This window comes from Miniopterus schreibersii, assembly GCF_964146895.1.
Source record: "Miniopterus schreibersii genome assembly, chromosome: 3".
NCBI classification, from domain to species: Eukaryota; Metazoa; Chordata; class Mammalia; order Chiroptera; family Miniopteridae; genus Miniopterus; species Miniopterus schreibersii.
The window spans coordinates 44,825,783-44,850,506 of record NC_138103.1 but is presented as its reverse complement, the minus strand read 5'-3'; the positions used below and the strand labels follow the sequence as shown (position 1 = coordinate 44,850,506).

General features: G+C 35.9%; 1 protein-coding gene across 2 annotated transcripts in view; it reads right to left on the bottom strand.

The window, feature by feature from the left end:
- Positions 1 to 15,543, bottom strand: part of PJA2 (praja ring finger ubiquitin ligase 2) — a 63,477-nt gene extending 47,934 nt beyond the window's left edge. The window contains exon 1 of one of the 2 annotated variants that reach the window (XM_081133210.1): positions 15,056 to 15,543. The gene's annotated coding sequence lies outside the window, so the exon portion shown is untranslated. The remainder of the gene's footprint in view (positions 1 to 15,055) is intronic. The other variant, XM_081133211.1, reaches the window with a different exon arrangement.
- Positions 15,544 to 24,724: the final 9,181 nt, after the last annotated feature.

Below are 24,724 nucleotides of genomic sequence, written 5' to 3'. Positions count from 1 at the left end.
AAGTTATAGGCTGCCACACAAAATTTGTGACTACCAAGTTCTGCAGATAAACAATTGTAGAAATGATAATACCTAAATCAGAGGGAAAATTTTAAAGTACAAACACTAAACTTCTGAGAAGAAATGGGTTTGCTATCCCTGGTAACACCTAGAGGTATTCCGATAAAAAGCTAACCTTGCTTAAATACTATTCTTCTCTGAAAACTTTCTGTAAACTATTGTAAAAGAGAAACAATAAGCTCAGCATTGATATAGTGAAACTACATTAAAAACATATGTGAAACATAAAATATATGTAATCAGAAACATTTTTAGATAATACCCAAATTTTATATTTAAATAGTCAAAAAATGTATTTCCCACTTGTTACGGTAAAACCTTTATCTCACCAAATGTTTATAAGATGTTATGCTGTTTTAAAAGTATTATAAATAATTGTTTTTAAAAATCTATCTATAGAGAGAAACTGTGAAGAAAGAATTGAATGAGCATATACCCAACACACTGGAACAATAAAATTTTTCTATGGTTTAATGGAGGTAATATTGGCTAAGAAAGAAAAAAATATTAAAGGGGAGTCTAAAACAAATTGAGATGAAAGAATAAAATACCAGTCCATTAAAAAAACAAGATGATGAATATGCCTCAAATTTATCTCTCATTTAGATAGTAAAATCTCTGATTCACATGTGGCCCACCCTCCTTTGAGATACACAAGTCAAATCAGTTCATAATAAAGAAGCAGTAGAGATTTATTTCCACATCAAAGCTAGAAAAGCAAAAAAACAAGGGTACAGGAAAATAGAAAATTTAATGTTATGTACATAAAAACGTTGCAAATGATATTTGATGATAAAAGTCACAAAATGTGCTCAGAATTAATATAGCTGATGTTTAGACACTTAATTGCGTGCTAACTACAAAAAAAAAGCACATTATGAGTGGAGGAGCGGGTTGGGGAGATAAAAAGCAAGCATGGCATAATGTTGAAACAAGATGATGTGTAGATGGGGTTTCTTGTACTCTATAGAAATTTGTCTGCAAATTTTCATGGTAAAACTTTTAAAGTATTTCCTTTTCTTTGCAATCATTTGTTGAAGAATTGTTTACAATAATAAAGCACAAAACTCTTAAGCACACATTGCAGTTCAATGAATTTTTACACGGGTATACATCTGAATAAATACCACCTAGTTCAAGACATTAAACACTAACTTCAGAAGGTTTTCACTTGCCCCTTCCAAGTCATTAACTCCTCCCAACCCACAGGCAACCACTTTTCCTGACTTCTATTACCCCACATTAGATTTTCCTATTTTATACTTCATACAAGTGGTATCATACAGTATTCTACTTTTGCTCAACAAAGTATTTCTGAGATTCATTCATGTTGTTATAGACATCTTTGTACATGGTTTTTATGTTTTGTTTTACCTTTCTTGGGTACATATGACCTGGAATCACAGTATAGGGTTATGTTTAGCTATAACAGGTACTGCTAGTTTTCCAAAGTGGCTGAAACAATTTACATTCCCACCAGCAATATAGAAGAGCATCAGTTGTTTCACATCCTTGGCAACACTTGTATTGTCAGTCTCTAATTTCGGCCATTCTGGTAGGGGTGTGATGGTTCTGCATTGTGACATTTCCCTGATAAGTAATAATGTAGAGCACCTTTACCTATGTGTATTGGCCTCTTGGGTATCTTCCTTTGTGAAGAATCTGCTCACTTTTTTGCATATTTTAAAAATTGGGTTGCTTGTGCCTTTTCCCTTTTGATTTGTAAGTTACTTGTATTTTCTGGATACAAGACCTTCATCAGATTTATTATGAATGTATTCTTGCAGTATGTGGCTTGCTTTTTCCCTTTCTGAATGACGTCTTGATGAATAGAAATTCTTAATATTATGTATTCTAACATCAATTTTATATTCTAAGAAATTTTTGCCTACCACAAGGTAAATATATTCTCCTAGGTTTTCTTCTAGAAGCTTGGTAATTTTAGCTTTTATATCTAGATCTATTATCCAACTCAAGTGAACTTTTAAATATAGTATGTTCTTTTTTTCAGATATAGATACCCAGTTTACCTAACAGTTTATTAAAAATAAATGCTTTCCCTTAACATCAGTAGAGCTTTTGTCATAAACCAAGAAACCACATATGTGAAGGTGTATAGTTTCTAGACACTCTATTCTTCCTAGGTCTTTTTGTCTCTCTTGTTCTAATACAGCCATTTTCAACCTTTTTAATCTCATGGCACACATAAGCTAATTACTAAAATTCTGCAGCACACCAAAAAATGTATTTTTGCCAATTTGACAAAAAAAAGGGCATAATTTTGATTCGTTCACACCAGATGGCTATTGTTGTGTTGGCTGCTGTAATTTTTTAATTTGACAATCTAAAGGGAAAAAAGAGAGGTCAGTGCCTCTAACTAACTAGTCAGTTACTGCATGTTTTAAAAATTCTTGCAGCACATCAGTATGCCACTGCACACCACCTGAAAACTGTTTTAATACAAACTGTCTTAATATTACTTCATAAAAAGTCTTGACAGCTGAGACATTTACATTTTTATATAAATTTTGGAATCTCTTTGACCAAAATAATAAATTCTGGGATTTTTACTGACACTATAGTTCAACTTGGGGAAAACTGATATTTTAATAATACTGAGTTTCCTACTACATAAATATGGAATAATTCTCCATTTGTTTAAGTATTTTAAAATGTTTCTTAGCACTGTTTTATAATTTTCAGTGTAAAAGTTTTGCCCAAGTTTTATTAGATTTATTCTTAGGTATCTTACATATTTTCATGCTATTCTAAATGTACTTTTCTAATTTTATTTCATATTCTTTTGGTTGTATTATAATCAAAAACAAAGACCAGACTTGAATATCCCCTGAACAGAAAAAGCCAGTCTGAGTCATATGAGCAAACATTAATTTAGCTTGTTTTGCAAGGCTAAATGGACCTGGGTAATTTTCTGCTTATGATGATCCCTGACTTATAACAGTCTGACGTACAATTTATTGACTTTATGATGGGGTGAACACAATATGCATTCAGTAGAAACCTTACTTTGAATTTTGATCCTTTCCCTGGCTAGCAGTATGATACTCTTGTGATGCTGGGCAGCAGCAGCAGTGAGCTGCAGCTCCCAGTCAGGCACAGGATCACAAGGGCAAACAACCAATACTTTACAGTGTACTCCGTTGCATTTTTTTTGGATACTGCAGTCAATAAATGACATGAGATATTTAACATTTAATTATAAAATAGGCTGTTAGAAGATTTTGCCCAACTGTAGGTTAATGTAAGTGCATTTAATATAGGCTAGGCTAAGTAGGTGTATTAAATGCATTTTTGACTTACAATATTTTCAATTTACAGTGGGTTTATCAGGACACAACCTAATCATAAGTCAAGGAGCATCTATATTGTAACCAATAACTTTCTCACTAAATAAGCTGCTTTATAACAATATGCCCCTGAGCCTAATTCCATGTTTTGATTTGAGTGCTCCTGGTTTACAAATTTCTTCTTGGTGTGTACACAATAACTTTTACTAATTACTACTACTTCAGTGATTTATTAATTTTACTTCTGTTATTTCTGAACTTTTGACAGTTCATGGCATCAGATGTGGGACCCAAAGGTCTCCAGTGACTCCAAGATATCAAATGGGCAAACACGTGCTGGCACCCACAGATCCCACTGAGCTCACTGCTTTCTCATCAATCCTGGACTTGGAGACTAAGTCTCTCTTGGGTCCAAGTCTACTGTCTAGGTTTTGAGCTCTCTGGCTTTACTGTGCATACCTGTATTTTGTTTGTGGAAGCTTCTTGGTAAGTCACCCTATTCTGTTCAAAAGGAGGAAAACATGATTCCCTGTGTTTTAGGCCAGTTGTTGGAAAACAGGGCCCCTCATAATTAAGACATCTTCAGAAATCAAAAGACAAAGATGAGTTCTACCTGTCAATGGACCAACATCTTGTGCCTTTTGGAAAATGGGTTATTTTTGGAACTGTAGAGGCCACTCTGGATAACATTTAACTTAGACAAGTCCACCTTAAGGGGCACCCTTAAAAGAGAAATTCTGAACCACTATGAAACAATGAAATGCATTCTTTGAACAGAAGCTTCTGAAAGACAAAATGACTCCAAAAACATCTCTGAAAGGATCCTTTTACAGCGTGCAGATAAAAAATCTACTAAAGCACTGGCCATCTGAGCAAGTAACCTTAACTTAGTTCATTTGCCAGAAACACAATTTGTATCCAATTACTTTTGAGTTTTACACATGAGACATGGATAAACATTTCAAAACAAAAGCAGTAAGATCTGTTTATGTCTTTCTGAATGTTTTGTCTGTGTTATACATTTTTCCGTCTCCAAATGGTATTGCCAAAATGAATTTGTAAAAAGCTCTATTTGTCTTTAAAAAAGTGTTTTATAAAGCAAGTATACTCTCAGAATTATAGAAATTAATCCAAATGTTTTTTAAGTTCACATGATCTAAGATAACTTTAAGATCATAACACTGAACTGAAGGTAAAACATTTTTAAACTTTAATGGAAAACTGATTTGATTCATTAAGCTATTAACCCAAGGTGAAGCAAAACAAGAATTACATTAACACTAAATAAAATAATAAAGATGGTTATAATTTCTATGACTTCATTTAAAATATTGCTAGTTCTTTAACATCTTGTTTCCAGATTTAAAGGGCTCCCTTTTCCTCTATTTTATACCATCTATACAACTTACAGCAATTTGATAAAGTGTACCTTTGTTAACAAAAGTTGAAAAACTTACCTTTTTCTCCCTACCTGATCCCTCCAGAATTCAGAAACTCTTATTAAATATTCCTATTTTTTACAATATATGTATTTGCATAAATTCAATAAAAATCTGTTCTCGTAACAGGACACAACTGAACAAGTCCTCAGCTTGGCTTTCTAGCCCTGAGAAGCTTTTGAAAGTTCAATCTGAAATTCTTTATGAAAAGTTGCAGCAAAGCAGACTTAGAAGAGCCTAATATGGTCAGCCACTATTCCTTTGTCACTTAGGTAAATAATCAAGCCAAATTTATTAAAACTAGACTTCATTTTGGACACAAGTTAGTCTCATTATGGTCATCTTTTATAGAAATGGGAATGATTATAAAAAGAAAAATTATATTTCAGTAATATACCTTTGTGGACATCAGATTCTGTACTGTTGTCTTTGAGGTTGTTTTCTACCTGTAAACTGGAATGGATCCTGAATTCTTCCAGTTTCCTCCAATATTTGGCTAGAACTTTCACTCACTATGATATTAGCTGTGGATTTTTTGTTGATAGTCTTAAAAAATTAAGGATGTTTCCTTTGATTCCTAATTTGAGAAGGATTTTTAACACAAACAAATGTTGAATTTTGTCAAATGATTTCTCTGTATCTACAGTGATGATCTTATGGTTCTTCTACATTGTTCTGTTAAAGTAGATTACATTGAATATTTTAAAAACATTAAACCAATCTTGCATTCCTGGTATAAGTCTGTGATATAGTACCCTTTTTACATATCACTGAATTATTTCTGTAGGTATGGTCATGAAAAATACTAGCATACAATTTCTTTTCTTTGTCATGTTCTTGTCAGGTTTTCCTATCAGCATTATCCTAAAATCATAAAATATCCTGGAAAATGTTTTTTCTCCCCCCCTTTTCTATTTTCAGAACAGTCTGCGTAAAACTGACATCATAACTTAGTTAAATGTTTAGAAGATTTACCAGTGAAGCCATCTGGGCCTGGGATTTTCTTTGTGGAAAAGTTCTATGATTAATTCAAATTGTTTAACAGACATTGGACAACTCAGATTTTCAATTTTTTCATGTCTGTTTTGATAAATTGTGTTTTTTAAGGATTATGATCTTTCATTTAAATTATCAAATGTATTAATATAAAGTTGTTCGTAATTTCCTTTTATTAACAATATCTATAGAATCTGTAGTGATGCCCCCCTTTTCATTCCTGGTATTGGTAATTTGTGTCTTCTCCCATTTTTTTTGTTCATCAGTTCGTTATAAATTTATTATTTTTAAAAAGTCCTCTCAACAAACTGACAATAAAATTTTTCTATTTCATTGATTTCTATTTTTACATTTACTATTTCTTTCTCTTTCATTGAGTTTGATTTGTTTCTCCCTTTCAGTTTCGAGTATATACTACCAACTTTCAACCTTTCGTCTTTACTAATACATGCGTATAAAACTATAAAAACCTTAAGGTTTTTATGTATTGATGAACTGACCCACTTATTCTATTTTCCTCTTCATCACTTAAATACTTCTTTTGCCTTGTCTATCTTGTACAATGTTAATAGAACCACATAAACTTTCTTTTGATGAGTGTTTGCAGACAATATTTATTCCATCTTTTTACTTTCATCCTATCTGAGCCTTTACATTTAAAGTATTTTTTTTTCTATAAAGAGAATATAGTTGGATCTCACTTATTTTTAAAGCCCAATAATATTTGTATTTTCACTGAAGCATTTAATCCATTTAAATTGAACATAATTACCAATGTACATGGGTTTAAGTATCATCTTATTTTCATTTTTCTTATCGGTTCTTTGTTCCTTTATTCTTCCTTTCTTGATTTCTTTGGTACAATTCCATTTTATCTACTAGCTTATTTGATATACCTTTTAGCGTCATTCTTTTAATAGTTCCCATAGAAATTACAAAGTGTATCCTTCCTGAATGCTGGATGTGATTTTCTAGAGGCTCTGGATAATTTACTTCCCTCTAAAGAGTGTTTAAGTGTCCTTCTGTCAGGTAATTATATTGCAGGTAAAGATGAAGAGTATAGAATCTCTGAGAATTGCAGAAACATACAGGCTCTTGTCCACAGATCTCTACTGGGTGCTGAAAAGATTAGAAACAGGTTGGGAGACTAAAGAAGCCATTTTTCAGTGGCAGAAGTAAGAGAGTGACTGCAAATGTAGGAAACGAATGAAACCCTATCTAAATCATAACCCCTACTTAAAAAAAAAAAAAAAAAGGCACTGATCCACTGGGAGGAGGGCAGCAATCACTTTCCTCCATTGTGACTAGGGGCTAGCTAAAAGAAAAAGGGCCTTTACTCCTAGGGTAGGGTTAAGAAACAGATCAAAGATTTCAAGAATGAAAACAAAATTGTAAGAAATAAAGAACGCATTAACATAGATGGAGATTGTATTTTATAGGCTCATAAAAAGACCAGTCAAGGAAAGTATAAATGAGCTTCAAGACAGGTCATGAGAAATTACCCAAACTGAATTACAAAGTAATTTTTAAGAAATCTGTGTGTGAGAAACAACCGAACAAAGCCTCCAAGAATTGTGGAAATGTAGCAAATGAAGTACCACCTGTGTAACTGGAATCCCACAAGAAAAGAGTAAGTGGTACATAAGATCTATTAGATGAAAAATGCTGAGAATTTTCTAAATGTGAATAAAAGATCAAACCATAAATCTAAGAAACTCAGTGGTGAACCACAAAAATCAGGATAAATACAAAACACACACACACACACACACACACACACACACACACGACAAATCATATTCAACCTACTATAAAAACCCAACAATAAAGGCAACATTTTGATGCAGAAAGAGGAATAAAGAATTACAACTTCTTGTCAGAAACAACGTAAGCCAAAGAGTATATAATGGCATCCTTAAAGTGATAACGTGTGAGAAAAACACTGTAAACAAGAATTCTGTATCCAGCAAAATATCTTTCAAAAGAAAAGGTAAAATAAAGTATTGTAAGCCAATCCAAGAAACTTTGTTACCAGTAGATCTGAACTGCAAAGTTCTTCAGGCAGAAAGAACAAATACTTGATTCTACAAAAAAGTGAAGAACTCTAAAGATAATTAAAGTGAAGGTAAATGTAAATTTTTTTTTCTTATTTTTAGTCATTTCAAACCAGAACTATGTAAAGTAGCACTGTCTGACAGAATTTTGTGAGACAGAAATATTCTACATCTTAGTTTTAGTTAAAACTAAAAGCTACATGTAGCTAAAACTTGAAAAATGGCTACCACAATAGAGATAGTCACACTGACTAGTGACTAAGATACTAGACAGTGCAGGTCTAAAGCAAACGTAACAGCAAGGTATTATATATTTATGGCATGGCACAAGTAAAAGCAAAATGTATGACAATAATAGTGCCAAAGATTACAGTAAAGATAAATTGAAAATATGCTGCTGTAGGGCTCTGACGCTATAAAAAATGGTATTACATTGCTTGAATATAGACTGGAATTAAAGATGCATAATGTGAACCATACAGAAACAAAATAATCAAAATAAGTAGCGAAGGTAAAATAAAGATGAAATGGTCACAAAACATAGAGCAAATGGGTTAAATAGAAAACTAGTAAGATGGTAGATTTAAATCCAATCACATCAATAATTACACTAAACATAAATGGTTTAAAAAACCGAATTAAAAAGCCAGATTGTCAGGATGGATTAAAAAAGTGAGCTGTCTACAGCAAACCCACTTTAAATATAAAGGCATAAATTCAAAATAAAAAGATACATCATGTAAAAGCTAACTGAAAGACAGGTGTTGTGGAAATATTAATATCAGATAAAGTAGACTGCAGAAGAAGAAATACTCCCTAAGATAAAGAGGAATATTATATAATGACAAATGAGTCAATTCACCAAGGAGATACACAATCTTAAATATATATGCACCTAACAACAGAGGTTCAAAATACATGACGCAAAACCTGTTAAAACAAAAAGGAGAAATAAATATGCCATTATACTTGGAGACTTAAACTCCTCCTGTGGTGATCAACAAAACAAGTAGAAAGAATCTCAGTAAGGAAGCAGACAACCTAATAAGCACCATCAATCAACCTGACATGACAATTAGAGCATATTTAATATAAAATATTGAAATTAATCTTTAATATGGAATACAGAAGTTATAGGATACTCCACCCAAAAGCAAAATACACATTATTTGGAAGTGCACACAGAACATTGACCAAGTCTAACCATATTCTAGGCCATAAAAAAACCTTCGAAGAGCTTAAGAGAAATTATATAATCGATATTATCCATTTTCAACAAAATTAAACATAGAAATCAATTACAGAAATTAGGTAAAATCATCAAATATTTGGAAATTAAATAACATACTTGTAAATAACACATAAGTCAAAGTGAAAGTCACATAAGAACTTAGAAAATATTAAAATAACAAAATTGGTGAGAAGTGCTAAGAAGGAAAAGCAAGTCTCAAATCAATGGCCTAAACTTACACCTTAAGGAATTACAATAGAGTAGATTTAAGCCCAAAGCATACAAAAAGAAATAGTAAAGAGCAGAAATCAATGAAATTAAAAACGTAAAAAGCAATAAAAAAAAACACTGGATCTTTGGAAAAACTAATTAAAAATTTTTGATAAACCTGAAAACACATTAATAAAGACAAAAGAGACGACACATTGTCAGTATCAGTAACGGAAGAAAGGATATCACTACAAGTGCCACAGACATTACAAGGATAATAAAGAAACAACTTTATGGCAATGAATAGATGAAATAGATATATTCTTTGAAAGGCAAACTGTTAAAGCTCACCCTAATGAGTAAAGGCAACTCATATAGTCAAAGACTGAAAGCTTTCAAAAAAAGGTAACCCTAATCATCCTATACCCATTAAAAGAAATTAAATTTATCCTTTAAAACCAAGGAGATGGCAATTCAATTCCCAGTCAGGGCACATGCCCAGGTTGTGGGCTCAATCCTCAGTCGGGGGCGTGGTAGGAGGCAGCCGATCAATGACAACTCTCTCATCATTGATGTTTCTATCTCTCTCCCCCCCTTTCCCTTCCTCTCTCTGAAATCAAGAAAGATATATTTAAAGTAAATAAATAAAACCTTCCGACAAAGAAAACTCTAGGCCCATATGGGTTAGTTTTGCAAATTCTAATGAATATTTATGAAACAAATATTAAGCCTATCTAAAATTTTTCAGAAAATACAAGAAGAAACACTTTCCAACTCTATGAGGCCAGCATTATCCTGATACAAAAATATATAAAAAAGCATCTTTCATGAACAGATATAAAAAAGTATTCAACAAAATATTAGCAAATGGAATCCACTAATATATGAAAATGACAATACATCATGCCCAAGGGTGGTATACCTAGAAAATGCAAGTTAACATTTGAAAACAAATCAATGTATTTCAACTTATTAGCTGATCAAAGAAGATAATCCACATGATCACTTCAACAAACACAGCAAGAAAATCTGAGCAAACTCAATGTCCACTCATAATAAAAACTCTCAGCAATCTAGGAACAGAATGGGAACATCCTTACCTTGATAAAAGGCCTATTACACTTAATGTAACACTATACGTAATAACTTCACAAAAGGCCCTTTATACTTAAAGACTGAAAGCTTTCCTCTCAAGATCAGGAATAAGACAAAAATATCTTGCTCTCACCACTCCTGTTTAATACCAGGCTGGAGATCCTAGCCAAAAAAATAAGGGGGGGGGAGGAGGGAGGGTGAAATATATATACACACAAAGTGAAAATGAAATAAAACTGTACTTTATTTGCAAATGACATCATTATTTACATAGGAAAATGCCAAAGAAACTATGAAAAAAAAAAAACACCTTACTAGATTAAGTGAATTTAGCAAGGTTGCCAGATTCAAGGTATACAAAAACAATTGTATGTCTGCATACTATCTATCAATGAACAACTGATACTAAATTTTAAGGAAATTATCATTTACACTGGTATCACAAGTGATAAAATACCTGGATATAAATCTAACAAAAATGAGATTTTTTCAGCATACACCTATATGCTGAAACTACAAAATGCTGATGAAAGAAATCAAAGAAGATTTAAATAAATAGAGATATCTCCTGTGGTCATTAATTGGAAGACTCAATATTAAGATATCAATTCTTTCCAAACTGATCAATGCTTTCAATACAATCTAAATGAAAATCCCCTCAGTACTTTTTGTAGAAATCAAATCACTTCTAAAAAATTTATGGAACAGCAAAAGAGCTAAAATAGCCAAAATGATTCTGAAAAAGAATAAAGTTGGAGGACTCACATTACCTTATTTCAATACTTACTAGAAAGCAACAATGACTATGACAGTGTGGTACTGGCAAAGTGATAGGTACAAAGATCAAAGGAATACTCCAGAAACAGACTCACGTATATGGTCAATTCAGTTTTGACTAAGTTAATTCAGTGAGTAAAGGAAAGTGTTTCCAACAAATGATGCTAGAACTCGGAAAGTGAGCCTTGACCTCTATCTCACACCATATAAAAAAATGAACTCAAATGGATGATACACCTTGACAGTAAAGCAAGAACTGTAAAATTTGTAGAAGAAAACGTAAGAGGAAATCTGCACAACTTTTCACTGTGGAAACTTAACATAGAAACACAAACAATAAAAGAAAAAACTGACCATTTAAATGTCATCAAAATGAAAAGTTCTTCTATTTTACAAAGTTAGGAAAATACAAAAGTAAGCTTTAGATTGCAATGTGTGTATATGTGTCTGTGTGGGATAAAGCACCTGTATAATAAATGTACAAAGAATTCTTACAACTCAGTAAGACAAACACACCAATCTTTAAAAACGGTGAAATATTTGAACAGATACTTCACAAAGGGAGACATACAAATGACCCATAAACTTCTGAGTAAATTCTTGGTGTTATTTATCAGATAAATGCAAATTACAGTTACAGTGTGACACTACCACATACCCATTAGGGGGGCAAAAATTAAGAAGACTGAAAGACAAGTGTTGATGATACAGAGCAACTGGAACTGTAAAATGGGAAACAGTTTGGCAGGTTCTTATATTTAAACATTCACTTACCATACAATCCAACAAACCTATTTCTAGGTATTTACCAAGAGAAATGAAAACATATGTTTACACAAAAACTCATGAATAAATATTCATAGCAGCTTTATTTATTAATAACAGCATCAAACTGGAAATAATCCAAATATCCATAAATAAGTGAAATGGTCAACAAACTGTAATAAATTAATATACCATTGACTCCGCAGTAAAAAGTTGTGAACCCGTTAAGCACAAATCATGGATGTTCCTCAAAAACATCAAGCTGAGAGAAAAAAGGTAAGATGCAAAAGAGTACGTATTACTATTACATTACTCCATTTATATGAAATGCTAGACAAATGAAACCAATTTATAGTGAGAAAAAGAGGACAAATGGTTTCCTGGGGCCTAGGGTGCAAATGTGACTTAATGCAAAAGAGAAGGAAACCTTTGGGGATAACAGAACTATTCTAGATCTTGAATACTGTAATGGAAATATTTTACTACTGACTGTGGTGGTGATGATACAGTTGTAAACATTTGTCAAAACACACTGAGCTGTACATTTTAAATATACACTTTTACATATATTCAATACATAAATTATTCTCAATATAGTTGATTCTTTATAAAGGGGATCTCTTGGGAAAATATTAACCAGGGAACGTTAGTGAATGCCCTTAGGTAACTACTCAAAAGACGTCAAAAACATCAGTAAAATTCAATGCCCATTTATGATTTGTAAAAATGTCATCAGAAATGAACTACAATAACATCATCTTGGAAAGCCAAGAATAGAAGAAAATATTTTAATGTAATATTCTCTAAGCAAACATCATAATTGATGCTAAAACATCAGAAGCATTTCCCTTAAAGTCAGACACAAAACCAAGTTTTTAGCTATCACTGCTATTAATCAACATTACATAGGCCATAAAATAGGCAGAGTAGTGAGTTATAAAAATTGAATAGAACGCCACAAAGCTGTGAATATTTTCAGAAGATCAACTCAAAAAAGTGATCTGATACATGATAAACAAAACAAAAAATTCAAAAGCTTACCTATAACCATAAAAAAATAAAATGTTACTGAAAATTCCATGCACCAGAGCAATCAAATCAAAAAACAGTTGGAACTATAGGAAGGAATGTAATAAATACGGAAAAAAGAAAACTATATAAAACTTTCCCTAAGAATATAAAGATGATGTGAATAAAATAGAATGATACCATACATACATACATACATTTCTGAGGGAAGAAGACTCGATATTATAAAGGTCAGTTCACTCCAAATTAATCTAAAATTTCAATATAACCTTATTCAAAATACTTAAAGATTTTTATTTAATTTACAAGTTTAGTCTAAAGTTCATCTGGAGAAGAAATGCATAAAAAACAGTAATGAGTAACTTTGAAAAGAATAGTGGTTATTAAATGGAAGAAAAGGTTATTAAAATTTAAAGTATGCCTACCCTTTAACCCGGCAATTTCATTTCTAGGAACCATGCTCCAGAAATAATCAGATACAGACAGAGGAAGTTACCTGAACAGTTGACTGAAAGTACAACTAGAGGAAGTGGGAGGAGAACCTTATATTCTCCCATACTGTGTGTGTTTTTAAAATTTAGAAAGATTAAAGTTTGTAATTAAAAACATCAATAAATTTAAGTTAGCTTTAAAGAAAGCATTATTTGTGCTATCAAAAAAACCTAATTAATTTAAATGTCTTTCAGTAAGGGTCATGGTTAAATAAATCCTAGTCCAATCAAACTAATGAAATATTACTTTGCCTTTTTAAAAAAAGTATTAGGGAGACCTATATGTAACAAGATACCCAAGATATATAATTAAGTAAAGAAAGCAAGTGATGTATCAATGTGTCTGGTATACCATCTTCCCCAACAACTTTACATGTATGTATATGTGTTTAAAAGTGCAATTAGAAAGACGCACATAAACAGTTAATTCTCCACATTGAAATGGGACTGGGGAATTAAAAGAAATGTTCACAGTTCACCTAATCATTCTTTTTCTATATTGCTGAATTTTACATCAAGCTTACATGTCTGCAGTTAATTTTGAAAAAACAAAGGCATTGCATATAAAAAAAGGCATGAATTTCATAAGGCAATTTAAAAATTGAAAAAATAGCTCAAACGTTTATTTCTGTTCATGTTTACATACTCTTCAAATGATCTGGTCTTCAGCAGAGGTGACTGCCATTTTAAAAATGTTAACTGATCAAATAGTTCATGATAAAAACAACCTATGAGGCCTTTTTAAAAAATCGTAAACTTCACAGCATCAGCAGATTGACAGCAGTGCTTATGAGTATGTACTAATAATAATTCCTGGAGAGGGGCATCTCCTAAATAGATTCTTCTTCCTCCCTGCAAAAAGGCTATCTCCTCCCCTGTTCTTTAACTTGGACTGAGAGGCTTTACGCTCACCATTTTGAATGTGCGCAAAATGATTAAAAGCTGTAATCTTAGGGAGGCCTCCAGTGAAGGTGCCTCTGCCAGAGGCGTGTTCTGACCTGACATCTTTCGTGGGGAGAAGCATTGATGAAATGGTGCTAATATCGGGACAAGAACGACTGCGGGCCCGAGCCTCGGTGATAACCGGGGAAAATGCAAATACGGCAGCAGAGCGACGGCAACGGACGGTTTTTCGGGAGAGGGGGCAGCAGGCCTATGGCGCAGGATGGGTCAGCTCTGCGCTGGGTGACTGGAAATGGGCAGAGAAGGTGGGTGGGGGTGTTAGTGACAGGAAACTCATACAGTGCAGAGTGGGGGGCGAAGGCGGCGGGTCCTTGGCCACGGCACCAAGGACAGCAGAAGAGGCAGCAGAAAAAGCGGACGGCGGAGACCCCCGATATCGATCGATGTCATCCGCCGGGACGCGAGCGCGGCGCCGGGACCCAGCTGGACAGGGCCCAGGCGGCGAAGCAGGCCTCTCACCAGCTATCAACCCCACCCACCATGGCCGGCGCAGCGGACCCGAGACAGGCCCCGCTCCCTCTAGAGGGAAATTACGAGAGGGAGGAGGTAAAGGCAGCAATTTCCTCGCCCGACCCTCACATACCCGACATCAGAACAAGCCAGATTTAAAAAAAAAAAAAAAAAAAAAGCCCCTCACCGAAGTGTGCAGCGGCTCCGGAGCGAGAACAGCGCTCGATCCTCCACCCGCCACCACCGCCTTCTTCTCCGCCTCCGACTCCTCCCCCGACCAACGCGCAGCGGCAGGTGGCGGCGCCCGGGGCGGCGGCGACGGCGGCGGAAGCAGAGGCGGCGGCGGCGGGTCCCGCCCCTTGCGCCGCGATAGAGGCAAAGGGGGGGAGGGCACGCAAACCCCGCCCCCAAGGCAGCACTGACCAGTAGGCTTACAGGGCTTCTGTGGGGGGGAAAATCCACATATCCAATCGCAACCTGAGGAGTGGGCTCACGTCAATGGTTGGGACGTGGCAGAAAAAGGGAAAAAGTACTGAGACCGTCTCCGCACCGGGTCCTCCCTGCTCGGTCAGGGGCGATTCTGAGATTGGCCGGAGACAGGAAGGACGACGCTGCTCCGCGGCCGCCCCGCCCCGCCGGGCCCGCCCCCGCTCGCTGCAGCACGGCGACGCTCGGGGCGGGGCGCGGCGCGGCGGGGCGCGGGGCTGAGCCGCACTGCCTTTTGTGGGTACGGCTGGGAGAAGAGGGCGGGGTCTCGGGGAGGGGAAGGGGTGTGCAGAGCGCAGGGCAGGCCTGGCGCAGCTAGGTTTTCGGAAATTAGCACAGCGACAACCAAAATGGATGCATTAGAAGTCAATCCTGGTTCGGCTGGAAACCTGACTGACAAGGTTGAGGTCTCCTGGCCTGACGTTCGCTCCGGTGCGGTTCAGATACGAGGGGTACGGGGCACAAGAAAAAACTAGACGGAGGAAGGGCGCGTTCGCCCGGCCTGAGTCTGCGCCCTACACCGTTCCTTCTCCCCCCACCCCCACCCCATAGTCAGACGCCCCACGTTTCTGACTCTATTGGGGCGGGTGACAGGGGAGGCCTGCGGCCCCTCTTCCGAGCCTTGGCCCCACCAGAGCCTTCCAGTTTGAGGGGGGATCGGTTGTCAGGCTGCGAAGTAACAGCTCCCATCACGTGCAACTAAAATAAATACTACAGCTGTAGTCCCTGAACACTTTGCTTAATTTAAACTCGGCTAACAGTTCAGTTAGTCGTGTCAGTGATGCTACGTTGTGTCTTCCTTCCGCGCTCGCCCTGATTTTACATCCTGAACGTGTCCCCTTCTCTCATTCCAGCCCCGCTGTCCTGCCGTCCTATTCCCAACCCCCTCCACCTGCCTCCCCACGCGAGCCCAGAGCCCAGGGTACATTTATTGCAACCCCGCCCCCCCCCCCCCCACCACCAAGAATTAAGAACCCTACTACTTGTGCTGTTCCTGGCAACTGCAAAATCTCTTGCCAGTGAACGAAACTAATTTTTTTGGTGTTGGTGAGAACAATTTATCCAAAATTTACTATAGGAATTTAAGTTAGAATTTGCTGGACCTACTGTGAAATCAAATCTAAGTCTCAACTAACCCTGTAGTACATTTCTTACCAAGGAACCATTTCCCACTTGATATCTATCTGCTTTACATATGTTGCGCCAGAAATTGTGGCTCTTTTTCAATTCCCCCTTTAAAAGAGAATTCATACTTTAATCACATTTCCCTAACCTCCCTTTGGGATGTTGCATGTTGACCCAATTGAATACACTAACCTGTTTGTTGGGGCTGGGTTTCCCAAATTTCAGTCTTTTTCATACCATACCTATGTATACTACTTGCAGTATTATTTATTATTTTCTTGAAATAAATGCATTTTCTTCCATTTCTCTAAGATGGAAACTTTATAAAAGTACTATAAATGAAAAACCTCCATCAATTACCCTAAGTTCAAAGCAGCTGTAAGTGAAGAGAAAACCATGTTTTTAAACTCTGGCTAGAAACTATTGTCTACTCCCTATTAAAAGGGTAGGTTACCAAACATTAAGCATATATTAAAGACCAAGCATGCAAATGGCATTTTTAGCATGATATAATCAAAGAACAGAACAATAGAACCAAAATAGGAACCACTTTTCTCACCATGTGAGTCATTGTTCTTAATTTTGCATGCATGTCCCAACTAAAGTCATCTAAGGCATCTGAACTGATCTTTAGGAAGCACCAGCACCGCTGTGGAAGCATAAAGCATGTATTCTAGATTCAAACAGACCATATTTTTATACTAGCTCTTGCATTTAGAGCTCTGTGTCTCTGGGCAATCTACTCACCTCTCTGGGTTCAATTTCCAATTTAAATATTGAGAAAGTAATAATACCTATCAATGAGTCATTGTATAGATTAAAATAACCTAATAAATGTAAATCATCATACCTTGCATGTAGTAAGTACTAAATGCATATTAGTTTATATATTGTGTTATGTGTATAGATAATATGTATTATTGACTTATATGTATTATTATTGATTCCGAGGAGAGAAGAACTCCCTAAGGCAATGGGGTGGAAGATACTACATGATGTAATGCAGTGGTTCTTAAAGAGTGATCTCCCAGACCCACAGCATCAGCATTACCTGGAAACTTTTTAAAAATGCAAAATCTCATTTATGTTCAACCTCAAGCCTAAATTGGAAACTCTAGGTGTGGGGCCCACCAATCTGAAGTTTACCAAGCCTTCCAGGTAATTCTAATGCACCTAAAGTTGTATGTGCATTATATTACACGGAGGATTGGTCAAGGAGTGAGAAGAGCTGAGTACTAATCATCGCTTTAGAGCAACATCAGCAAAAATGAAGGCATAAGTACCTCTGAAAATTATTTTCTTCACAAAAACAATGAGAAAACTGGCAAAGTTGTCAGAATCAACTTTTTCAGAACTCTGGATATTAACCAAAGACTTACAGTAGTCCAGAAAGCATTTATGCAAGAAAAGAGCTGAATCACAGAAAGATCAGTGAGTTTTGGTAAGTTTTGACTTGCTCTAATCCAGTTCCCTGTTCTCCGGTTCTGCTCTAGCACTGAAAAACAATAGCCCACAATTACAGTGAAAACCAGCAGCCTGGAAGCAACCAGATGAGGCAGAATGAGATTGGGCCTCTTTCAAAGCCCAATTCCAAGATAATAGTAATTATTTCACCTATCTGGTGGTTCCCTAAAAGATCTCACTTGCCAGATTGTCTTCACTTGATTTGATTCAGAGCCAACCCCAGTGCAAAATGCTTTTTCCCTAGAAGCATTCGTCAAAAGCAGTAAGAGACAATTGATTAACTTTGCTGCTGCCTTCGACAAGGGAAACAGTTGGGGCAACAATAGGTTAACCCAAAAGCTGGAGGATGTCTGTAGGAACTTTGTAAAGCTCCAACATATTCATGGGAATCCAGAAACCCACAAACATTACCAGGGCTGTGCTAAACTGTGCATAAGCTCAGGAAAGACCTGAGAAGGCCCTAAACGTTCACCTTAGGCTGACCTTGCAGCTTTTTATAAGCAAGAAGTGAAGGCTAAGGGAAAGTTGGCAATTGCCTGGCCTAGTGTTGAAGCCGTGTCCCAACACACATATACACACCTCCTCAACAAACACTGAATGACATATTGGTTCCTGGAATTTAAGGAAATTTCTGTCTAATCATTAGCTGAGCACTAAGTAACCAAGCAGAATCTTCCATGACCACACATGAAGAAAACAGACTTTATAGAAGTCAGAAAAGTCACTGAACAAATAAAAAAACAACTGTTATAATAAACAGCAATAACAAAATCCCTGGGCAGGAGGGAGAATCCAAGTTCCAGGATTTTTACATCACATTTTTTAAATGTCTGATTCTCAACAAAACCAAAAGTTGGTTCTTCAAAAAGATCAACAAAATTGACAAATTTTTAGCGAGACTAAAGGTAAAAAAGAGAAGACTCAAATTCCTAAAATCAGGAATGAAAGACATTACTACTACTAACCTTACAGAAATAAATAAAAAGTTATATGGGAAAACTGAGAACATTTGTATCTTAACAGGTTAGAAAACCTAAACAAAATGAATGAATTTCTAGAAAGACACAAACCACAAAAACTGATTCAAGAAATAGAAAATCTAATCTTAACCTTGTCATTTATGAACTGAATGACCTTAGGTGGTCATTTAACTTTCTGGAATCTTAGTTTCTTGAAGCAGAAAACAGAAATAATAAAATATTACCTTTGTCAAAACATTTCAGTGAGATGATAAATATAGAGATAAATAGTTAAGCTACTGTAACAAATAAAACCCTCAAGTTTCAGTAGCACAATATAAGATTATTTATTATTAAAAGCCCATTCAGCAGGATGGGTGGGAAGGTCTGCTCCACCTTCAGGGACCTGTACCTCCAATACATGACTTTCACTATAAATCTGAGCACCAACATCCAACCAGTAGAATGGAGGAAGCTTGGAGTAAAAGAATGTGAAAGATTTCTGAGGTTTTTAGTGACCTAGCATGGAAGTGGCCTAGTGATTAATGAACACATGATCTGGAGCAGATCACCTTGAAGTTAGTATGTATTATGGAGGCTTGCTTTTAGGCTATGTTGGGACTTGTCTATTTCAGTTTTGTCCTTACTATTAGGATGTAGCTCTTATTCCTAGGGTGTAGTTCTGACTCTCAGAGTGTCAAGCTTCTGGGGTATCAACTGAAAGCCAAGATATTTATCAAGCTCTCTCTCTCTCATGGCAGTAGTTAAATTTCTATCTTTGACATCCAGACTAACCATATGCCTGCTGAAATCTCTGCTCAGCTCTTCATAATCTCAGTTGCTGTCTTCTGCTGGGTTTCTTGTTCTTTTCATGCATCATTTAAGAGCCAGCCAACAACTAATATGAAGGTTTTGAGGTTGTTTCTTTGCAGTTCTCTCCTCTTGGAGATTTTTCCACTTGAGTTCAGCCATTTAGGGGAACTTTGTACTCTGACCCCCTTGTCTCTGGGTACCATGTTCTGCTTGAACTCTAGTCCTTGGCACCACAATTTTTATAAATGTTTGCAGGAAAAAAGTCAGGATAATGTAAAGTTCACCTTGTGTTTCACTTCTCTCAAGAATCGTAGGCTCTCAAGGCCTACTTGCATTGCTAACTTTTCAATGCCTTCCAACATTTGTTTTATATAGCTTGTCAGTTTTTATAGTTGCTTTTAGTGGGAAGGTTAGTCAACAGAAGTTAATATGTTCTTGTTGCAACCAGAAGTCCACCAGATGGATGCTTTAAAGTTTGAAGAGGGATATGCAGTTTTAGTTTAGACTCATGGTTCTTTATCAATAGAATTCCTTCCTAAGAATGATAAACTTCTAATAATTTTTTTTTCCTGGCAGTTGTATGATTCATTAGCCATATCCAGAATTCTTTCCCAGATTTAATTCTCAAGTCTGGTTTAATTCTTTGCTTCCTAACCTCCATGCCTCTCTCTCTTAATTTAATGGTGGCTACTTTAAGGCCATCAGTCTCCAGTAGGAAAGCCATAGTTGTAAAGGCTAAATTTTTTCATGCAGATTAGTCTTAATTAATGTGTTGATCAAAATCTTTCTCAGTCTGTTCTCTCACAGTTTACTGCATAGCATAGATCTCCATCTTCCTAGCATCTGATATCAGTTGCTTTACCACCCACTGACCAACTGCTAAGCCAATGCTATGTATTTACAATATTTTGTCATAAGAAATCTTGTATTAATTAAGCCACACTAGATAATGTGACAAGTAAAGCCTAAAATATTATGGAGTAATTTGATTGAAGTGTATTTCCTGAAGACACAAGGTCAACCTAGTGATGGAGGAGAGAGGTCATGGGAGAGAGGTACTTTTTTTTACACCATAATTCAGTGACTTATGCTGGCAGAGGCTGAGCCATCTTCAAGCACATTTTCCAAGTTTGTTCTGAGACTCCCCACCAAATAGTTAAAGAACTTCGACCAAATGAGTCCTGGTTGAGGGTTCTCAAACTGTTGAACCTGCAAAATCAGCAATAGCATCACCTAGGAATTTGTTGTAAATGTAGGAACTTGTAAATGGAAATTTTCAGGCTGTGTCCCAGACTTGCTGAATCAGAAACACTGGGGGTGGGGCCCTGCACTCAGTTTAATGAGTCCTTCAGGTCATTTAATGCAGGCTAGGACTTGAGAACCACTGCGTTTCAGGACATCAGCACTGAATTGAGAAGTGGGTGTGGTGGCAAGACTTTGGTTCTCTGCTTTCCTGTGAAAGTTAAAGTATGAAAAGTAGAGAGTGTGTTGGCTGAACTATCACAGGTGATACTGACTGGCTTCTTCAGCCTTCCTTTCAACCTTCTACCATATCTTCCCACGCTTAAAAAAACGGAAAGTTAAGAACTGCACTTCTTAGATTCTATTGCTGCTAGGGTTCCAGATGTGATTTAGGTTCTGCCAGTCACATGTACCCACATGAGATTTGTAAGATCAAAGTGATTGTCATAAGTCAAAGCTACCCTTGTACTGATTTGGTTATTTGTGCTGCAAGCCCTGGTTGGAGAGTCTGATCTTGAGTTCCATGGCTGTCCAAAGTTAGGGGGTGAGATATGCTTTTTGTTGATGTGGATTTTGGTGGAGATGATATAGTTCTGGAACTGGGAACTGCAGTGATGGTTTCATTGAATTGCCAAATAGCTCTTGATACTCTGTTCTTCTTCTCATGGCCAAGGCAGAAGTTCTCTTGGTGGCCCAGCTTTACAGTGTGACTTTGGGATAGTTCTTCGACGCCCAAATTACAGCTCATTTCATCAGCGCCCTCCCAGTCATTTTATATCATATAATAAACTTTTTTTGTTTGTTTTTTTTTCTCTCAAACTTACTGGAGAGGATTAAGTTTTCTGAAACTGATTCTAAATGATACAGTAGGTGAACTGTTTTTTTCTTTCTTCTTTTTTTCTCTATGGAAGTTTTTAGTACATTTCCCTTATCTTTTGTGATCTAAAATTTTACAACAATTTGTTCTAATTGTGGGTCTATTTTGATTCATGTACTTGGTGTTGGGTAAATAATTTCTGTATAAAAACTTAAAACTTTGAGCCCAAGGAAATTATTATTACATTGATAATGTCCTCCCCTCTCTTTTCTTTGCTCTCTAGATATCTTCCAATTCTTCCCTCATTCTTTCATACTCTTAATTTCTCTCCAACTTCTAACAATTCTTAAACTTTATCTTTAATTCCTTTTATTGAATTATTTTTTCAGCCATCACATTTTCAATTTCTAAGATTTCTTCCTTTCTAGGCCATACTGCTCCTATTTTTTGCATATAATCTTTTCTTGACTCTTTCCAAAGATTCTTTCCCCATCACAGCTTTATTGAAGTATTATTGACAAATTAAAATTATATATATTTAAGGTACTTAATGTGATATTTTGACATATATATACACTGTGAAGTGATTACCACAATCAAGCTAGTTAACATATTCATCACATCATATAGTTACCTTTTCTTTTTTGGTGAGAACACATGAGATACACTTTCTTAGTAAATTTCAAGTATACAATACATTATTATTAACTATAGTCACCATCATGTACATTAGCTCTCCAGAGCTTATTCATATCATAACTGAAAATTTGTACTGTATGACCAACATCTTCCCTGTTCTGCCACTCTGGTAACCACCATGCTACTCTCTGTTACTGTGAGTTGACTTTCTGAGATTCAAACTGTAAGTGAAATCATGCACTATTTGTCTTTCTGTGTCTAGCATGTTTCACTTAGAATAATGTCCTCCAGGTTTATCCATGTTATAAAAATGCCAGGATTTCCGTCTTCTTTAAGGCAGAACAATATTCCATTTGTGTGTGTGTGTGTGTGTACATACATGTATATATGCACACACCACATTTTCATGGGCATGCAGTCACTGTGCTCTCACTTCCCCTGTGGGAGAAGTTGTGGGTGAAAGAGGCCTCCCTTGGCACTCAGCTGTGCTGTCTTGAGAGAGAGGTGTCATGGGTAAAGTGAAACTGCTCTTCTTACCCTTTTCATTGCGTCTGTTCTCAGAGGTTTTTGATCCAACACCGTGCTGGACTTCTCCACTGGGATCCTAGACCTCCCACAAAGGTGCTCTTATCCTTGGAGGGCTGTCAAAATCTACGGTCTGTGGGGGCATGAGGATGGAAAACCCCTACTCTGCCATCTTGTTGCCCCCAAAGATTCTAATGAAAGCCAATTGTAATTATTTTATATAGCTCCTTTCCACCCTTTGAAGTATCTGCTTCTTTTAGTGTTATTTACAGTATTTTTCAACCTTAGTATTCCTCTTTCTTATTGAAAGCTTTCTTCACATATATGATATGATTTGCATTCTGATTTGAAGGTAATAAGTAAATTGCAAGTTCTGTGGGTATAATTAGGGTTGTGGACAAAAACCTCACTTGACAAGGAGCTAGCTCTTTTGCTGAGAGAATCAAAACTACCAAAATTTTGCTCCAGGGTCATTCCATTTCTTCAGGGGAGATAAAAGAGATTTAATTTTTCTATCTTAGAGATAGACATTTTATCGTTTTATATTTCTGAATGGAATTTCATATTACGTTGTCCAATATAGTAGCCATTAGCCACATGCAGCTACTGAACACTTGAAATGGAGCTATTCTGAATTAAGATGCATGGAAGTGTAAAACACACACCCAACTGTAGACTTAGTACAAAAAGAGAAGAAAATATTGCATTAATAATTTTACATTGATTACATGTTGAAATATTAATATTTTATATATGTTGGGTTAATTAAAATATATAAAAATTAATTTCACTGTGTTTTTTTACTTTGGCTACTATAACATTTAAAATTATATATGTGGCTCGTGTACATTTCTATTGCTCAGTACTTATATATAGCTTTCAATGACCTTTTTCCAGTTTTATATCATACTTCTACTTTTCATAGTACTAATACCTAGCTTTCTGAAATACTAACTATATATTTTAAAATATTTTTTAAATTGATTTTTAGGGAGAAACGAAGGGAGAGGGAGAGAGAGAGAAGCATCAATGTGAAAGTGAAATATGGATTGGCTACCTTCCACACTCCCCCAACCTAAGTATGTGCCCTGACCAGGAATCAAAACAGTGACTTTTCAGTGCAAGGGATAATACTCAACCAACTGAGCCACAGCGACCAGGGCTGAAATGTCAGCTATCTCTGGGATTCTTTATGTTTACTAGGTTCCCACTTTAGCTATAATTCCTTCCAAGTATTCTTGAGTGGTTAGCTTTTTTCTGCCTGGCTCCATCAATTATATTCCTCCATTTGATTTCTGTTTTTTTTTTAAATTTGTTGAAAGCTCTCATGTGCTGATGTTCTTCCTCCTATTATCTTTATATTTTAGGGTTTATACTCTTAAATTTCTTTAATATTATTTTCAAGAAGAAGAGGAGATGACATGGAAGATTCCGGAAGAAGTGGAGATAACATGTTGTTTTGATCATACCCCTTAACATAATAGACTATTCAAACTTAGAGGGCATTCTCTGGATCATATACAGGGTATGTCTTCAGCATAAAGCACTAAAAATAGTAGTGATTCATTTAATTTCTAATGAATCTCATACTTGTAAGATAAAAAGACTACACGGTTAAACTGAAAGTGATGAATTCTGTTTCCTTATCGTAAATGTATGAGTTAGGGTTCTAATTAACCAAAACTAGTTAATTAAAGGGAAAAAGGAAATTACTGAAAAGATATTGGGTACAGAAGTGTGGAGAAGACTGGAGAAGCAACCTTGGAAAACTGGCAGCAACAAATGG